Here is a 20,798-nt window from a genome sequence, read left to right as displayed (position 1 = left end):
TTTCAAAAGTATAGTCGTCTCATTCATCCAATATTAAAAGGTCTTTACAATTCCTTCAAGGCACTACTGGCCCAAAAATACACAAAATGAGGTACACCACACATTACTGAGACATCCAAAACATACAATGAATGTCTTCAAAGGACATATTTTTAAACCTCTCGACTTCAAGCACAGGTGTCAACGTTCTTCACTCTATAGTTATGAAACTAAGATGGAATGAGTTAACAGCCCAGTATGCATACCTACACCATTGCATTCCAACTAGCATGATAGTGATAACAATACGCGACACACGTATACGTACATATACACATGTATCAAAATAAAATCCCTCAACATGCTTCTCAACACTCTAACAGAAATGTGAGAAAGATAGTTTAATATATATAATGCATAAGTCACAATCACCTTTCTTAAAGTAGAGTGATAAAGACAGTAGATCACAATTACAGCTAAAAGCTCATGCAAAAAGTGTAAATAAGTCAGGCAAACAGATCTATCTACTTCTGGGGCGTGTTTGATAACATGAAGCATCTTCCTGAAAGTGTAGAACTTCTTAATACTGTTCAAGTTTCGTGTTTGTTAAAAAGATTGAACTTCAAACAAAACTTCAAGGAACTGTTCAAGTTCCAATCTTGCTTTAAAAATAATGTTCCAACTCAAGGGTTGGAACTTAAACTTGGAACTTTTTTTTTATGACTCCCCCCCCCCATATATAAAATATATATATTTTGTTGTATAATATAAGATATAATTTATTGTATAATATATAATATAATTTATTATATATTATGTTATATTTATATAATAGATATTTATAATATTATATAATAAAATAATTCACTATATAATATATCTTATCTAATAATAATATATATCAATAAAATAAATATAAAATACACTATATTATATTTTACATTATGTTATATATGATATATGTATATATTTTATTGTATAATATATAATATACTTTTTTGTATAATATATAATATATTTTATTATATATCATATTTTATTTATATAATAGATATTTATAATATTATATAGTAAAAATATATATTAATAGAATAAATATAAAATACAATGTATAATATACTATATTATTTTATACAAACATATATTATACAATAAAATAAATAAAAATACATTATTATGTTATATATATTATACATTTATGTAATATAATATATTACAATATATATTATATAATGAAATAAATATAAAATACTCTATATTATATATTATGCTATGTTATATATATTATATAAAATATATATTTATATATTATATATTTATGTAATGAGAAATGATCTTATGGGACCCTCTCCCACCCATGTGTATAGGACCCCAAAAGATCACCATTAAATTTGGTACGAAACTCTAAAAACGTTAAGTCCCACACCCATGTGATAATTTTTCTAGGGATCTGTGTCAAATTTAATGGTGATCCTTTGGGGTCCTACACATGGGTTGGGGGGAGGCGGGGGGGGTCCCATAGGATCATTACTCTTATTTAATATAAGATACTTTCATATATATATATATATATATATATATATATATATATATATATATATATTAAAAATAATTGTAAAATACTGTATATCATATATTATAGTATGTTATAAATATGATATATTTATATTTAAATTATTATCAATATAAATATAAATATAAGATATTTACCATATATCCCAAGAGTTATCAAACATAGAAAATATGAAGTTCTTAACTTCTCAGGGAGCACATCAAACATAGAAACCATGAACTTCTTAAGTAACTTCTAATTTACAGTTTTTCAGGAACTTCCAACTTACAGTTCATGAACTTCCTTCCAGTTATCATACAGGCCCTTGATGTAGAAGCCACATCGGTCATGCTAAGCCAATCTAGAACTTGGGACCTCTACCCTCACTCAGGAAGGTGGACCACAACAAGTGGAAGACCCATTTTGTAAGGCCCTCATGCACGCACACATCCCTAGCGCACTTTGGGGTTTTCGTTAGGCAGAGGCCTTGCAAGATATAACCCTCTCCTTGTGCCCTTTTGGCGAGAGGGCGTTACACTACCATTAAGTGACCCAAATGCACAGTGCCCATATAGATCTGAGGGGTGCAACCCTCCCAACTACTCACATCCTGAGTCTCGTCTTATCATGGGGAGTCAGGGAAAAATCGTAGCTGCAAGCACTACCATTCACACAGTAGGTGCCCATTCACATATAGCATAAGCATTATGATACCATCATTCACACAGTAGGTATCCATTCACATATCGTATAAGCATCATGATACTATCATTCACACAGTAGGTATCCTATCACATATAGCATATGCATTATGATACCAACATTCAGTAGGTATCCATTCACATATAGCATAAAAATTATTAAATTCATGCAATTCATTTTGCAATAGGGCATTCATCATAATCATGCTTCCATGTCATAGCAAAGCATAACTTCATTATCATGCATGCATATGTGCGCTCGCAATTGGGGTCCTAACTTTTGGACCATTTATAGTTTGCAGATGGTTCCAAAATTAATTTCGTACCAAACACCCCTATCCCTCACTTGGGGGTGGTTTAAAGACAACAGGATTCCGTTTGACCTCTTAAAGGTTCAACGAAATGAGGGTTAATTAATTGCCCCCTGCTGTGTACAGTGAACAACAACGTACTCTGCTTCAAATCATTATAACATTCAAACTGTAAGGAAAATTGTGACAGGTACAGAATAAAAGTATAAGCCAAGACGTATATAATTCTAAAAAATCCATTTTGAAAGCATTTAGATTCCATTTGGTGGTTCAAAAATTAGTGGAAAACTGGGTGATAGTTCTGATTTTCATCAATACTGCCCACAGTGACATACCTTCATAAAGCAACGTATAACTTTCAATCTAGGAAGCTTTTCAAAATAGTTTCCAAATGAAAATTTTAGCCCATTTAAAGACCTTTCAAATTGTTATAGTTTGGCCGAAAATGAACTTCGTTTGGCTAGCTAAAATATGTGACTACAGTGGTATAAATAAAAAACCCAGGAAAACAGTCAATAATGATATACCTTCCCATTGTGAAATATAACTTCATTTTTGTAAATAATTTTAGCACTAAGTACAAACAAACGTTTTACTAGACTCATATATCTTTCAAATGGGGGTAGTTTGAGGTCAATCGGATCCCATTTGGCTATTCAAAAGTCTCTTACAAGAACATGCAAACTTCTGGAATTTCGTAGTGGCATACAACATGTCTCAAGCATACAAGGACACGCAAACTTCTGGAATTTCATAACAACCATTCTCTCACAATGTGACCACACACATAATCATGCGTAGCATGAGTTTCTTACATAATCTAAGAATCATGCATTCATTCTTGATATTCACCATTATCATAGAACAAGAGTCCCAATTTTTAAATAAAATGAGTAAGGATTTTCTTACATCACATACACTTTCATTCTCATTTTACATGCATAAATTCCATGCATCCTTACGAATATCATGCAATGGTGATGGATCCACTTATCTAAACAACAATGGCGTCTTCTCCACTCCTCTTCTCACAGCTCTCACCCGCTCAACAGTGGTTGCCCACCAATAGTCACTCCTGCCCACCTTGTGTCTTAGAGAGAGAGAGAGATGAAGAAAGAATGAGTGGCACGGGTGAGGAAGGGGGCTTAGGTACTCTTGGGTTTAAGGTGGCTGACCAAGTATCACCAAAATACTGTAAAATCTGGACATGTGGCACTCAATCAGCATGTATATAACAAGTAGCATACACAACTCATGCATGTTAGAGACACAGTTGGCGCTGCACACAAATCCACCCGACACTGGCACTTCCAACCGGCCTCTTCACACAAATCCACCTGGTGCTGGTTTCTTTCAACCGACGTTAGTTTCTTTCAATCGACACTGACCTCTACCTCAGCCTCCCCATCCCACCATGCCTTCTAATTAGTCAGGAAAAGTTTCGGTCGTCACACCATACCCCCCTAAAAAAAAGATTTTGTCCTCAAAATCGTTGCTCGAATAAATGGGGGTACAAGGCCCGGATTTCATCTTCTCGCTCCCACGTGGATTTTTCCCTTGAGTGATACTGCCGTAAAACCCTGTAACAATCCTAAAATTTCAAAAAAAAAAAAAAAAAGAGAGAGAAAATATGCTTATAAATTGGTGATGTTCTGTTTGAGTATGATGGTCCTTGGGGACCATCACTGTTTTCAAAAACTTTTGCTTTGGATTAACTTTTGCTTAGCCTTTACTTTTTTCCTTTGCCCGCTTTTGCCTCCTGCTGCTTGCAGCTGGCAGCGTCCTTTAACGGACGTGGTTTTCGTACGATAAAAGTCTGCTTTTAACGCGACACCTCAAGTATGAGGTAGAGCGTAAGAAAACAATATAATAATACGTTATAAGAATTTAAATAGGGGATGTGAGCACTCCAACCCTAAAACAAAATTTTGAGATCTCTCTCTCTAGTCGAAACACAGTGAACTTCTCTCTCGAACCGAAATTTTTTTATCGGAAGCTCCCTCTCAAATAATTGTGGGTAAGTGACATCGTCTTTCTGAAAAATAGTCTATTTTTAATAAATAGTGATATTTCCGTCCAGGATCTTTATTTTATAAGTTTTGTGTGTAAGTGACACCGTCTTCCTGAAAAATAGTCTATTTTTAATAAATAGTGATATTTCTGTCCAGGATCTTTATTTTATAAGTTTTGTGTGTAAGTGATATCGTCTTCTTGAAAAATAGTCTATTTTTAATAAATAGTGATATTTCCGTCCAGGATCTTTATTTTAGCAGTTTTATGTGTAAGTGACATCGTCTTCCTGAAAAATAGTCTATTTTTAATAAATAGTGATATTTCCGTCCAAGATCTTTATTTTATAAGTTTTGTGTGTAAGTGATATCATCTTCTTGAAAAATAGTCGATTTTTAATAAATAGTGATATTTCTGTCCAGGATCTTTATTTTATAAGTTTTGAGTGTAAGTGACATCGTCTTTTTGAAAAATAGTCTATTTTTAATAAATAGTGATATTTCCGTCTAGGATCTTTATTTTATCAGTTTTATGTGTAAGTGACCTCATTGTCTCGAAAAATAATCCATTCTTTTTAAAAATAAAATGAAATAATTATTTCTGCTTACTATCATGAATTTTAGGCGCGATAAATTTTATGCGCACGTGACCTCATTATCTTGAAAAATAATCTTTTTAATAAAAATTTTGATATTTTATCTATGTTAGAAATTTTGAATGCTGTAAATTAGAAAAAATAAATTTATTTATTTTTCTTGTCTATTGTTAGAAATAAACGTGATATTTCTGCTTTTAGTAAAATTGTGATATTTCTTTCTACTATTTTGAATATTTTGACATTGTAAAATTCATGTGCAAATGACTGCCTTATTATTTAAAAATTGACATTTTTGCAATTGATTATAGTATTGTTGTGAAATGTTTATTTGTGAATTGATATTCCATAAATTGTGATAATTTCGTATTCTTGAATTTTTATAAGAGTTTTTCTATACATATTAAATTGACAATTATGCTAGAATGCCTTTACAAACTGCTACCTTTCTAAATTTGAGCCCAAAATATTTGATTGGTTATTTTTGAAATGTTATAGAGAGTGACTGTTATTAATGGTTTAAGTGAAATTCATATTAATGGTTTCAGTGATATGTTGAGTACATGATATTGCTGCTTTCGAATGTTTAAAGAGATTTAGAAATAATTTAAGTATGCAAGTGGACTCATCCGGTTCGCCGGTGAGGTATAAGTGGACCTATCTGGGACGCCGGTAGGGTTTAAGTAGACTCATCCGGTACGCCGGTGAGGTATAAGTGGACCTATCTGGGACGCCGATAGGGATTAAGTGGACCCATCAGGACGCTGATGGGGTATATAGGTGACCTACTTGGGACGCCAGTAGGGTATTTTGTGAAATCCTTTGAATTATGTACTGCCGTTAAAAGTGTTATAAGCATTTCAATTACTCGGATTAGACTTAATTATGCATTTATTGAAAGTGAAACTGTTGATGCATTTCTGTTAATAGATCTCATTTTGGAAAGTATTAATATCTTTCAATCATGATTATTTTTAGGATTATGATGATCACTTACTGAGTAGCCAAACTCATCAAACTATGGTAAACATTTTTTCAGGATAACTGCGGATTCATTTTGAGTGATAGTCAAGATCAACCTTAGAAGATATTGTTGTTGTACTAGCTTTCTTTATTTACTTTGTAAGACCTCGCCACTGTAAATTTGTCCTATCAATAGATATATATATGTTTTGTCTGTCACATCTCAGGAATAACAGTACTGTAAATTCTTGGGGTGTGACAATTATGGTATCAGAGCAATAGGTTTAAGATCCTTAGGAAATTTTAAAAAAAGAATATACTTAAAAATCACATTTATTGTGTGTACAGACCGGGATAAAGTCAAGATCCAGAATAGCTGAAACCAATATGGAAGAAATTCACAAAGCCTTGGAAAATATGGTTGCTTTAATGCAACATCAGATGGAAAACAACAATCCACCCAAGCAGTCAGTTACAGGAAATGGTGGGAGCAATATCGAACAATTTAAGAAATTAAACCCACCTTCTTTTAAGGGTGCTGTAAACCCACTGGAAGCCGAGGGATGGATTACGCAATTGGAAAAAATATTCGAGGTTATGGAATGTTCTGATGATAGGAAGGTGACCTTGGCAGTTTTTATGTTAGAAGGTGAGGCACAACACTGGTGGCGAACGGCAAAAGGAGTATTGGTCAAAGAAAATAAAACCTTGACTTGGGAAGTATTTCTAGAGGTATTCAATGAAAAATATTTCCCAGATTTTATTCGAGACCAAAAAGAAATGGAATTTCTAGAATTAATCCAAGGAAATAAGACAGTAGCACAGTACGAGGCCAAGTTTACTGAATTGGCCAGGTTTGCACCGCATATGATTAATAATGAGGCAAGAAAGGTGAAGAAATTTGAAAGGGGTCTCAGGCCAGCTATTAGAAGCAGAATATCAGTCTTGAAATTAAAAACTTATGCTGAAATAGTGGATCGTGCCCAAATTGTCGAAAAAGATTTTGAAGATTACCAAAAGACGAAAAATCAGAACAGTCATGTTAGACCTACATCATCTAATCGACAACAGTTTGAAAGGCCAAACAAGAAGCCAAGGCCCTCGCCATTTCAAAACCCAATAAAACCATGTAGAAAATGTGGGAAAAATCATGGATCAAGCCCTTATTATTGGAATACCGGATCCTGTTTTAAATGTGGAAAATTGGGACACCAGATTAAACAATGTCCTAGCTTACAGACACAACAGCTTCCAAAGCAGGGAGAGATAGCTCCAAAGCCTCAGATGAAGGGAAGAGTATTTGCGATTACCAAGCAAGACGCTCAGGCCTCAAAATCAGTGATCCAAGGTACTCTTACTATCTTCCAAAAAGTAGCTCATGTTTTGATTGATCCTGGATCTACTCATTCATTTGTGTCAAAACACTTTGCATGCTACTTAAAGGTAGAACCAGAACAATTAGAATACATTCTAGAGGTAGCCACACCGATGGGAGATTCAATTAACACCAATATAGTGTACAAATCATGTGTAATAAAGATAGAAGAAAAGGAACTGTTGGTTGATTTAATACTCCTAGAAATTCAAGATTTTGATGTAATCTTAGGCATGGATTGGCTCTCTGCATACCATGCAAGTATTGATTGTTATAAGAAAATTGTTACCTTTAGTATTCCGAATCAACCAGTATTTTACTTCAATGGTGTCAAAGAAGACTCCCCATCATATTTAATCTCTTGTATTCGAGCTAATCGCCTCCTTCGAAAAGGGTGTCAAGGCTTTCTTGCCTATATCAAAGAAGATAGGAAGGAAGAAATAAATTTGGATACCACTCCGGTTATCCGAGAATTTCCCGACGTTTTTCCTGAAGAATTGTCAGGATTACCGCCTGACAGGGAAATTGAATTCTCCATTGAATTATTGCCAGGGGTAGCACTAATTTCTAAGGCACCTTACAGAATGACTCCTGCAGAACTTAAAGAACTGAAACAACAATTGGAAGAATTATTAGATAAAGGTTTTATCAGGCCCAGTGTGTCACCTTGGGGTGCTCCAGTACTGTTTGTCAAAAAGAGAGATGGGACTATGAGATTGTGTATTGATTATAGACAGTTGAACCAAGTGACAGTGAAAAATAAGTATCCATTACCTAGGATTGATGATTTATTTGATCAATTACAAGGATCACAAGTGTTTTTAAAAATTGATCTTAGATCTGGATACCATCAGCTTAAGATTAAAAGTGAAGATGTACTCAAGACAGCTTTCAGAACAAGGTATGGCCATTATGAATTTTTAGTCATGCTTTTTGGATTAACCAATGCACCAGCTGCATTTATGGATTTGATAAATCCGATCTTTAAGCCCTTTTTGGATAAATTTATTGTGGTAATCATCGATGATATTTTAATTTATTCCAAGAATCAGAAGGAACATGAGCAGCATGTAAGAATGGTATTGCAAATATTAAGAGAAAAGAAATTGTATGCCAAACTTAGTAAATGTGAATTTTGGCTTGAACAAGTAACATTTTTAGGACATGTCATATCAAAAGAAGGTCTATCAGTTGATCCTTCAAAGGTTGAAGCCGTTGTTAATTGGAAACAACCAAGTAACGTGACTGAAGTTCGAAGCTTTTTGGGATTGGCAGGATATTACAGAAAATTTGTAGAAAGATTTTCTCGAATCGCAATCCCATTGACTCGATTGACACAGGAAAATGTCAAATTTGAGTGGACAAGTGAATGTGAGGAGAGTTTTCAAGAACTAAAAGTTCGATTAACTTCAGCACCTATTTTAACTATTCCTGAGGGGAGTGGGGGATTTGTGATTTATAGTGATGCTTCACATAAAGGTTTGGGCTGTGTATTAATGCAATATGGGAAAGTAGTGGCATATGCATCCAGACAGTTGAAAGAATATGAGAAAAAATATCCAATTCATGATTTTGAGCTAGCTGCAATAGTATTCGCTTTGAAAATATGGAGGCATTATCTATATGGTGAACAATTCGTAATATACACGGATCATAAGAGTTTGAAATACCTTTTCTCTCAGAAGGATTTAAATATGCGGCAGATAAGATGGATGGATTTCTTAAAAGATTATGATTGTACAATCCATTATCATTCAGGAAAAGCTAACGTTGTGGCCGACGCTCTAAGTAGAAAATCTACGGGAGACTTAGCTCATCTAATGATCCAAGAAATGCGATTGTTAGAAGAAATAGTGGATTGACATCCAACTCCGTCCATTAATGGTGTGGTAAGTATGATTGCCAACATTAAGGCGGAACCCCAATTAATCCAACAGATTCGATTGGCACAAAAGAAAGACCTTCAGCTTATAACAATTATAGAAGAGGTGAAGCAAGGAAAGAGAGATGAATTCCCTATATGTAGTGAGGATTTGCTAAGATTCAAAGGTCGGGTTTGTGTCCCGAATGATGATAGTGTAAAGAAAGCTATCTTAGAAGAAGCACATCATTCTCGTTATACGATACATCCCGAAAGTATTAAAATATATCAGGACCTGAAGAAAACCTTTTGGTGGAATAATATGAAAAAAGAGGTAGCACTATTTGTATCTACATGCCTAACATGCCAGCAAGTAAAAGCTAAACATCAAAGGCCCGTTGGGTTGTTGCAGCCTTTACCGGTGCCAGAATGGAAATGGGAGCACATCTCTATGGATTTTGTCTCTGGCTTGCCTAGAACAAATTCAAGACATGATAGCATTTGGGTCATTGTGGACCGGTTAACCAAAGCTGCCCACTTTCTACCGATTCGCACGACGTACACTTTGGATCGACTGGCTCAGCTGTACATTAAGGAAATAGTGCGGTTGCATGGAGTTCCTGTCAGTATTGTATCGGACAGGGATACTCGGTTTACTTCTAAATTTTGGGCTAGACTACAGTCAGCCATGGAGACGAGACTCGCCTTTAGCACTGCCTTTCACCCCCAAACTGATGGACAATCGGAGAGGACCATCCAAACCTTGGAAGATATGTTGAGGGCCTGTGTTATTGACCTTACAGGAAGCTGGGATGACCATTTACCCCTGATTGAGTTTGCTTATAATAATAGCTTCCAAGCCAGTATTCAGATGGCACCATATGAAGCCCTGTATGGAAGAAAATGCAGGTCACCCATATGTTGGGACGAGGTTGGTGAAAGAAAGCTTTTGGGGCCAGAAATTGTCCAGATAACTACAGATAAAATAGCATTAATTTGTGAAAGGCTCAGGACAGCTCAGTGTCGGCAAAAAAGTTATGCCGATAACCGAAGGAGAGATCTTGAATTTGAGGAAGGTGATCGAGTTTTCCTAAAAATCTCACCAATAAAGGGCATTATGAGATTCGGTAAGAAAGGAAAGTTGAGCCCACGTTACATCGGACCATTTGAAATCCTGGAAAGAATCGGAGGTGTCGCTTATAGACTTGTCTTACCACCCGAATTGGCAAATGTCCATAATGTCTTTCATGTATCTTCACTACGAAAATATCAGCCCGACCCGTCCCATATCTTAAAATATGAACCTTTACCGATCAGAAAGGACCTATCCTTCATTGAGCAGCCAATTTTGATACTGGATAGAAGGGTGCAAGTGTTGCGTAACAAGGAGATCCCTTTAGTCCGTGTATTATAGCAATACCATTCAAGAGAAGAGTCGACTTGGGAACGAGAAAACGAAATCAGAGAAAAATACCCCTATCTTTTTCAGTAATCAGGTACACAAATTTAGAGGACTAAATTTCTTTAAAGAGGGAAGAATGTAACAATCCTAAAATTTCAAAAAAAAAAAAAAAAAGAGAGAAAATATGCTTATAAATAAGTGATGTTCTGTTTGAGTATGATGGTCATTGGGGACCATCACTATTTTCAAAAACTTTTGCTTTGGATTAACTTTTGCTTAGCCTTTACTTTTTTCCTTTGCCCGCTTTTGCCTCCTACTGCTTGCAGCTGGCAGCGTCCTTTAACGGACGTGGCTTTCGTACGATAAAAGTCTGCTTTTAACGCGACACCTCAGGTATAAGGTAGAGCGTAAGAAAACAATATAATAATACGTTATAAGAATTTAAATAGGGGATGTGAGCACTCCAACCCTAAAACAAAATTTTGAGATCTCTCTCTCTAGTCGAAACACAGTGAACTTCTCTCTCGAACCGAAATTTTTTTATCGGAAGCTCCCTCTCAAATAATTGTGGGTAAGTGACATCGTCTTCTTGAAAAATAGTCTATTTTTAATAAATAGTGATATTTCCGTCCATAATCTTTATTTTATCAATTTTATGTGTAAGTGACATCGTCTTCCTAAAAAATAGTCTATTTTTAATAAATAGTGATATTTTCGTTCAGGATCTTTATTTTATAAGTTTTGTGTGTAAGTGATATCGTCTTCTTGAAAAATAGTCTATTTTTAATAAATAGTGATATTTCCGTCCAGGATCTTTATTTTATAAGTTTTATGTGTAAGTGACATCGTCTTCCTGAAAAATAATCTATTTTTAATAAATAGTGATATTTCCGTCCAGGATCTTTATTTTATAAGTTTTGTGTGTAAGTGATATCGTCTTCTTGAAAAATAGTCTATTTTTAATAAATAGTGATATTTCCGTCCAGGATCTTTATTTTATAAGTTTTGTGTGTAAGTGACATCGTCTTCCTGAAAAATAGTCTGTTTTTAATAAATAGTGATATTTCCGTCAAGGATCTTTATTTTATAAGTTTTGTGTGTAAGTGACATCGTCTTCCTGAAAAATAGTCTATTTTTAATAAATAGTGATATTTCTGTCCAGGATCTTTATTTTATAAGTTTTGTGTGTAAGTGACATCGTCTTCCTGAAAAATAGTCTATTTTTAATAAATAGTGATATTTCCGTCCAGGATCTTTATTTTATAAGTTTTGTGTGTAAGTGATATCGTCTTCTTGAAAAATAGTCTATTTTTAATAAATAGTGATATTTCCGTCCATAATCTTTATTTTATCAATTTTATGTGTAAGTGACATCGTCTTCCTAAAAAATAGTCTATTTTTAATAAATAGTGATATTTTCGTTCAGGATCTTTATTTTATAAGTTTTGTGTGTAAGTGATATCGTCTTCTTGAAAAATAGTCTATTTTTAATAAATAGTGATATTTCTGTCCAGGATCTTTATTTTATAAGTTTTGTGTGTAAGTGACATCGTCTTTCTGAAAAATAGTCTATTTTTAATAAATAGTGATATTTTCATCTAGGATCTTTATTTTATCAGTTTTATGTGTAAGTGACCTCATTGTCTCGAAAAATAATCCATTCTTTTTAAAAATAAAATGAAATAATTATTTCTGCTTATTATCATGAATTTTAGGCGCGATAAATTTTATGCGCACGTGACCTCATTATCTTGAAAAATAATCTTTTTAATAAAATTGTGATATTTTATCTATGTTAGAAGCTTTGAATGCTGTAAATTAGAAAAAATAAATTTATTTATTTTTCTTGTCTATTGTTAAAAATAAATGTGATATTTCTGCTTTTAGTAAAATTGTGATATTTCTTTCTACTTTTTTGAATATTTAGACATTATAAACTTCATGTGCAAATGACTGCCTTATTATTTAAAAATTGACATTTTTGCAATTGATTATAGTATTGTTGTGAAATGTTTATTTGTGAATTGATATTCCATAAATTGTGAGAATTCCGTATTCTTGAATTTTTATAAGAGTTTTTCTATACATATTAAATTGGCAATTATGCTAGAATGCGTTTACAAACTGCTACCTTTCTAAATTTGAGCCCAAAATATTTGATTGGTTATTTTTGAAATGTTATAAAGAGTGACTGTTACTAATGGTTTAAGTGAAATTCATATTAATGGTTTCAGTGATATGTTGAGTACATGATATTGCTGCTTTCGAATGTTTAAAGAGATTTAGAAATAATTTAAGTATGCAAGTGGACTCATCCGGTTCGCCGGTGAGGTATAAGTGGACCTATCTGGAACGCCGGTAGGGTTTAAGTAGACTCATCCGGTACGCCGGTGAGGTATAAGTGGACCTGCAGGGATTAAGTGGACCTATCTGGGACGCCGATAGGGAATAAATGGACCCAGCAGGACGCTGATGGGGTATATAGGTGACCTACTTGGGACGCCAATAGGGTATTTTGTGAAATCCTTTGAATTATGTACTGCTATTAAAAGTGTTATAAGCATTTCATTTACTCGGATTAGACTTAATTATGCATTTATTGAAAGTGAAACTGTCGATGCATTTCTGTTAATAGATCTCATTTTGGAAAGTATTGATATCTTTCAATCATGATTATTTTTAGGATTATGATGATCACTTACTGAGTAACCAAACTCATCAAACTATGGTAAACATTTTTTCAGGATAACTGCGGATTCATTTTGAGTGATAGTCAAGATCAACCTTGGAAGATACTGTTGTTGTACTAGCTTTCTTTATTTACTTTGTAAGACCTCGCCACTGTAAATTTGTCCTATCAATAGATGTATATATGTTTTGTCTGTCACATCTCAGGAATAACAGTACTGTAAATTCTTGGGGTGTGACAAACCCGGACTAGAGGAATCTCCTTGTGACGTAATTTTTACTCTTCTATCCAGTTTCTCAACAGGCTGTTCTGTAAAAGTTAAATCTTCCTTGATCAGGATCAGCTCATACTTTAGGACGTGGGATGGATTGGGCAGATACCTTCTTAATAATGATACATGAAATACATTATGAACATTAACGAACTCAGGCGGTAGGGCCAATCGATATGCTACGGCTCCAATCTTTTCTAAAATAAAAAAGGGTCCAATAAACCGTGGACTTAGTTTCCCCTTCTTACAAAATCTCATTATGCCCTTAGTTGGTGATACTTTTAGAAAAACCCGATCACCCACCACAAATTCAAGTTCCCATCTCCGATTGTCGGCATAACTCTTTTGCCGACTTTGAGTTGTTCAAAGCCTTTCCCGAATCAAAGCGATCTTTTCTGAGGTCATTTGAATAATCTCTGGTCTCAACATTCTTTTCTCACCGACCTCATCCCAACATATGGGCGATCTACATTTCCTCCCATACAACGCCTCAAAAGGCGCCATCTGGATATTGGCCTACAACTGTTGTTATAAGCAAATTCTATCAGGGGTAAGTGATCATCCCAGTTTCCCTTAAAATATGAAACATAAGCCCTCAACATATCTTCCAGGGTTTGTATGGTCCTTTTAGATTGTCCATCAGTCTGAGGATAGAAAGCTGTACTGAAAGTAAGTTTGGTCCCCATAGTCGACTGCAAGCTGTTCCAAAACCTTGAGGTAGATTTGGAGTCTCTGTCGGACACAATACTAACAGGCACCCCATGCAGTCTTACAATCTCTTTGATGTATAATTGGGTCAACTTATCCATGGCATAAGTAGTACGGATCTACAAGAAATGAGTAGCTTTAGTGAGCTGGTCTACAATGACCCAAATACTATCATGCCCCGAACTTGATCTCGGTAGGCCTGACATGAAGTCCATAGTTAGGTGCTCCCACTTCCATTCTGGCACAAGTAAGGGTTGTAACTGTCCCGTAGGTTTCTGATGTTCAGCTTTCACTAGCTAACAGGTTAAGCACTTGGAAACAAATTGTGCTACCTCTCTCTTCATGTTATTCCACAAAAAGACTCTTTTTAAATCTTGATACATTTTTGTGCTCCCTAGATGCACTGAATAACGAGTGTGATGTGCCTCTTCTAAAATAGCCCTTTTTACCTTCTCATTGTTAGGAACACAAATCCGCCCTTTGAATCTCAACGTATCATCACTGCCCAGAGCAAGTCCTCCTTTCCTTCCGACCTTATTTCCTCGCAAACTTTCATAAATCGAGGATCCTCCTTTTGCGCTACCCGGATTTGTTGAAAAAGTTGTGGCTCTATTCTCATGCATGAAATAATTCCTTTCCCAGCATCAAGGGGCAGAGTTGGATGCCACTCTACTGCATCTTCTAGTAACTTCATCTCTCGGACCATCATGTGAGCCACTGACACCACGGGCTTCCTACTTAAGGCCTCTGCCACAACATTAGTCTTCCCCGAGTGGTAATTGATGGTACAATGATAATCATTGAGCAAGTCCATCCATCTTCTTTGTCCCATATTCAATTCTGTATGAGAAAACAAGTACTTGACGCTCTTATGGTTGGTGAACACTTTAAATTGAGTTCCATATAGATAATGTCTCCAGATTTTTAGGGCAAAAACCACTACTGCCAGTTCCAAATCATGGGTGGGATAGTTCTGTTTATAAAGCTTTAACTGCCTAGAGGCATAGGCTCTAACCTTTCCCCTTTGTATCAATACACAGTCAAGCCCTTTGTGTGAGGCATCAGTATAAACTACAAAATCTTTATTCCCCTCAGGCAACGTCAATATCGGGGCTGTAGTTAATATTTTCTTCAATTCTTGAAAACTTCTCTCGCAGTTATCAGACCACGCAAACTTGACTTCCTTTTGGGTTATGCGGGTTAGGGGAAGTATTATCTTCGAGAATCCCTCTACAAAATGTCTGTAATACCCAACCAGTCCTAGGAAACTGTGGACTTCAGATACATTCATTTGGTCTCTCCCATTTAAGCACAACCTCAATTTTTCAAGGATCAATTGCCACCCCATCTTTGGAAACAATATGCCCAAGGAAAGCCACGCTTGGAAGCCAGAACTCGCTCTTATTGAGCTTAGCATACAACTTTTCCACCCTTAGAGTTTGGAGGACCATTCTTAAATGTTGCTCATGATCTATCTAATTCCTGGAATACACCAAAATATCATCAATAAAGACCACCACAAAATCATCCAGATAGGGCCTAAAAACTCTATTCATCAAATCCATAAAGACAGCTGGGGCGTTTGCCAATCCAAATGGCATGACAAAGAACTCGTAGTGGCCATAATGAGTCCTGAATGCGGTCTTGGAGATATCACCTTCCTTACCCAGACTGAACGTCAATCTTTAAAAATACTTTGGCCCCTTGCAGTTGATTAAATAAATCATCAATTCTGGACAACAGGTATTTATTCTTTACTGTAACATGATTCAACTGTCTATAATCAATACATAGCCTCAAAGACCCGTCTTTTTTCTTTACAAATAGAACTGGTTCACCCCATGGTGACACACTAGATCGGATGAACCCCTTATCCAACAATTCTTACAATTATTCCTTCAGTTCTTTTAACTCAGCTGGGGCCATTCTATAAGGTCCTTTAGAAATAGGAGTAGTATCAGGGGCCACCTTTATTTCAAATTCAATTTCTCTAACCGGGGGTAGAGAAGTTAACTCTTTAGGGAAAACTTCTAAGTGTTCTCTCACCACCAGTATCTCTTTCAATTTAGATTGAACACCTCGGTTTTCTACTACATAAGCCAAAAATCCAACACATATTTTGGCTAACAAAAGAGAGGTCCGAAGGGCTGAGATGATGTGTAAAGGAGAAACATACTTAATGTCTTTAAAATCCAGTTCAAGTTGACCCGAGCATCTAAAAGTTATAATCTTATCAAAACAGTTCACTATAGCATGGTGGGTAGACAACCAATCCATACCCAAAATAATATCAAAGTCTTAAATATCCGAAAGTATCAAATCTATAGGTAACAAATGTCCTTCAATCACAATCCCACACTATTTATACATCATATCAGTTTCTATTGATTTTCCCATAGGCGTACATACTATCAAAGTCCAAACAAGTCATACAGGTTTAACATTCAAATGACATGCAAAGTGTGGTGCAACAACTGAATTGGAAGAACCTGGATCAATTAAAACTCTTGCTTCAATTCCACACACATAAACCATACCTCGGATCACAGAGGTTGACGCCTTGGCTTCTTGCTCGGTCAGGGCGAACACCCGCCCTTGAACTCTTGGTCTGTCATCTGATCCTTTGATGGAGCAATCTTTAAATAAATGGCCCAATTTACCGCACCGGAAGCAAGCCTTGGTCTTTTTGAAGCATTCCGCCGTCGTATGGTTCCCTGATCCACAGTGAGGGCAAACTGGGTGTCGGTTGCCCTTTACATCATTTGGGACAACCTCCGGGATCCTGACACCACCTTCATTGTTTCTCCCCTTCCACTCTCTCCTTTGAGGGGGTCGTGCCTTCTTCTTAAAATTCCCGGCCTTGGTGGCACCCAACTTTCCATCTCTTCTTGCTCGAAATTCGTCATCATCTCTCTCCATTTTTAGGGCCAGATCCAATAGCGAGGCAAAGGTCTTAAGGTTTGCTGCATAATCCTCCTTATGGCCGAATGCCCCTCTCATATTTGCTAGCCTTTTGCGCCTTAGTTCTAATAATATCTGGCGCATATATCGAGAGTTCAACAAATTTCGCTACGTATTGCTCAACAAACATATTCCCCTATTGTAGCTCTATGAATTATACCTCCTTCCTTTCTCTTACAAAATCAGGGAAGTATTTCTCATAAAAGATTTCTAAAAAACTCTCCCAAGTAGTCACAACTCCTGACCCTTCCCGCGACTATTTTATTGAGTTCCATCAGTGCTCAGCTTCTCTTCGAGCATAAAAGCACCCAGCTTGACTTTCTGCTCGTCGGTGCAATTTAGAACCTCAAAGATCTTTTCTATCTGCCTTCTCCATCTCTCAGCTTTTTCTACTCCCCCATGCCCTACAAAGCTTGGAGGTGCCATCCTCCTGAACCTTTCTATCCGATTACTATCATTCATATCAGGGGTGGGGGTAGAAGGGGTTGGCCTAGCCTCTCTTAACACTTGTGTCAAAGCCTCCAAAGTTCTGGAGAGTTCATCGATGGCCTCAATGTTCCTGTTACTTGAACTCGCATTGGTAGTACGAGTCCTCGACATCTCGCACCTAAAATTGAAACACCCAGTTACTAGCCTATCAAATTACCCTTCAGACACTCTTAAGACTCCCTAAGCCAAGAATCCTAACTTGACTGCTCTGATACCATAACTGTCACGACCCCATCCCCTAAGCCTTGCTGGAGGGCAACAGAGTGCGAGATCGTGACCGGAGGTCGCGACCATCACTCAGGTGAGAGAGGCTCAATGCATGAAAAAGCAGAATCAAGATCAAATCATGAAAGAAAACCAGAATAAAACCATTCCGCAAAACCAATAACAATTCCAAAAGTATAGCTGTCTCATTCATCCAATATTAAAAAGTATTTACAGTTCATTCAAGGCACTACTGGCCCAAAAATACACAAAATGAGGTACACCAGACATTATCGAGACATCCAAAACATACAATGAAAGTCTTCAAATGACGGCTTTTTAAACCTCTCGACTTCAAGCTTCAAATCCCCAATAGTCACCCACCTTAAGCACAGGTGTCAACACTCTTCACTCTACAGTTATGAAAATAAGATGGAATGAGCTAACAGCCCAGTAAGCATGATAGTGATAACAATACGCAACACACGTATACGTACATATACACATGTATCAAAATAAAGTCCCTCAATATGCTTCTCAACACTCTAACAGAAATGTGACAAAGACAGTTCAATATATATAATGCATAAGTCACAATCACCTTTATTAAAGTAGAGTAATAAAGACAACAGATTACAATTATAGTTAAAAGCTCATGCAAAAAGCATAAATAAGTTAGGCAAACAGATCTATCTACTCTTGAAGTAGAAGCCACATCGATCAGGCTAAGCCAATCCTGAAGTTGGGACCTCTACACTCACTTAAGAGGGTGGACCATGACAGGTGGAAGACCCACTTCGTAGGGCCAGCACACACGCACACATTCCCAGCGCGCTTTGGGGTTTTCGTTAGGCAGAGGCCTTGCAAGACACTACCCTCTACTTGTGCTCTTTTAGCGAGAGGATGTTACACTACCATTAAGTGACCCAAATGCGTAGTGCCCATATAGATCTGGGGAGCACGACCCTCCCAACTACTCATATCCTGAGTCCTGTCCTTTCATGGGGAGTCAGGGAAAAATTACAGCTGCCAGCACCATCATTCACACCGTAGGTGCCCATTCACATATAGCATAAGAATTATGATACCATCATTCACACAGTAAGTATCCATTCACATATAGCATAAGCATCATGATGCCATCATTCACACAGTAGGTATCCCTTAACATATTACGTAAGCATTATGATACCGTCATTCACACAATAGGTATCCATCCATTCACATATAGAATAAGCATTATTAAAGTCATGCAATTCATATTGCAACAGGGCATTCATCATAATCATACTTCCATGTCATAGCAAAGCTTAACTTCATTATCATGCATGCGTACGTGCGCTCGCAATTGGGGTCCTAACTTTTGAACCATTTAGAGTTTGAAAACGGTTCCGAAATCAATTTCATACCAAACACACATATCCCTCACTTGGGAGTGGTTTAAAGACAACAGGGTTCCGTTTGGCCTCTTAAAAGTTCAAGGAAATGAGGGTTAATTAACTGCCCCCTGCTGTGTGGACAGCAACGTGCCCTGCTTCAAATCATTATGACATTCAAACCGTTAGGCAACTTGTGACGAGTACAAAATAAAATTTTATGCCAAGACGTATATATTTCTAAAAAATCCATTTTGAAAGCATTTGGATTCCATTTGGTAGATCACAAATTCGTGGCAAACAACGTGATAGTTATGATTTTCATCAATACTACCCACAGTGACATACCTTCATAAAGCAAGGTATAACTTTCAATCTAGGAAGCTTTTCAAATAGTTTCCACATGAAAATTTTAGCCCATTCAAAGATCTTTCAAATGGTTATGGTTTGGCCGAAAATGAACTTCGTTTGTCTAGCTAAAATCAGTGACCACAGTGGTATAAATGAAAAATCCAAGAAAACAGTTAATAATGATATGCCTTCCCATTTTGAAACATAACTTCATTTGTGTAAATAATTTTAGCAATGGGTAAAAATAAAAATTTTACTAGACTCGTATAAATTTCCAATGGGGGTGGTTTGAGGTCAATCGGATCCCATTTGACTATTCAAAATCCTATTACACGAACATGTAAACTTCTGGAATTCCACAGTGGCATACAACATGTCTCAAGCATACATTCCATGATCTTCATTTCATGGTGAGGCACATGATAACAACCATTCTCTCACAATGTGAACACACACATAATCATGCATAACATGCGTTTCTTACATAATCCAAGAATCATGCATTTATTCTTGACATTCACCATTATCATTGAACAAGAGACCCAATTTCTAAATAAAATGCGTAAGGATTTTCTTTCATCACATACACTTTCATTCTCATTTTACATGCATAAATTCCATACATCCTTATGACTATCATGCAATGGTGATGGATCCACTTACCTAAACAACAATGGTATCTTCTCCACTCCTCTCCTCACAGCTCTCACCCGCCTAACAGTGACTGCCCACCAACAGTCACTCCTGCCCACCTTGTGTCTTAGAGAGGGAGAGAGATGAAGTAAGAATGGGTGGCACAGGTGAGGAAGGGGGCTTAAGTACTCTTGGGTTTGAGGTGGCTGGCCAAGTGTCACCAAAAGACGGTAAAATATGAACATGTGACACTCAATTAGCATGCATATAACAAGTGGCCTACACAAATCATGCATGTCAGAGACAGTAGGCGTTGCACACAAATCCACCTGATGCTGGCCTCTTCTCCAACTCACCCGGTGTTGGC

The 20,798-nt window shown here is 36.4% G+C and overlaps 1 long non-coding RNA gene across 10 annotated transcripts in view; it reads right to left on the bottom strand.

Moving 5' to 3' along the window:
- LOC110007992 (uncharacterized) overlaps window positions 1–20,798 on the bottom strand; it is a 31,125-nt gene continuing 10,327 nt past the window's right edge. For 7 of the 10 annotated variants that reach the window (XR_016044960.1, XR_016044968.1, XR_016044969.1 and 4 more), the window contains one exon: window positions 18,259–18,484. This is a non-coding gene — a long non-coding RNA (uncharacterized LOC110007992). Of the gene's footprint in view, window positions 246–18,258; window positions 18,485–20,798 lie in introns of those variants that run through there. The other 3 variants (XR_016044977.1, XR_016044973.1, XR_016044987.1) reach the window with 3 other exon arrangements.

Source organism: Amborella trichopoda, chromosome 1 (assembly GCF_054954075.1).
Source record: "Amborella trichopoda isolate Santa Cruz 75 chromosome 1, AtrichopodaSantaCruz75HAP2 v2.0, whole genome shotgun sequence".
Lineage (NCBI taxonomy): Eukaryota > Viridiplantae > Streptophyta > Magnoliopsida > Amborellales > Amborellaceae > Amborella > Amborella trichopoda.
The sequence above is the reverse complement of the archived record's forward strand: the minus strand, read 5'-3'. Positions and strand labels throughout refer to the sequence as shown.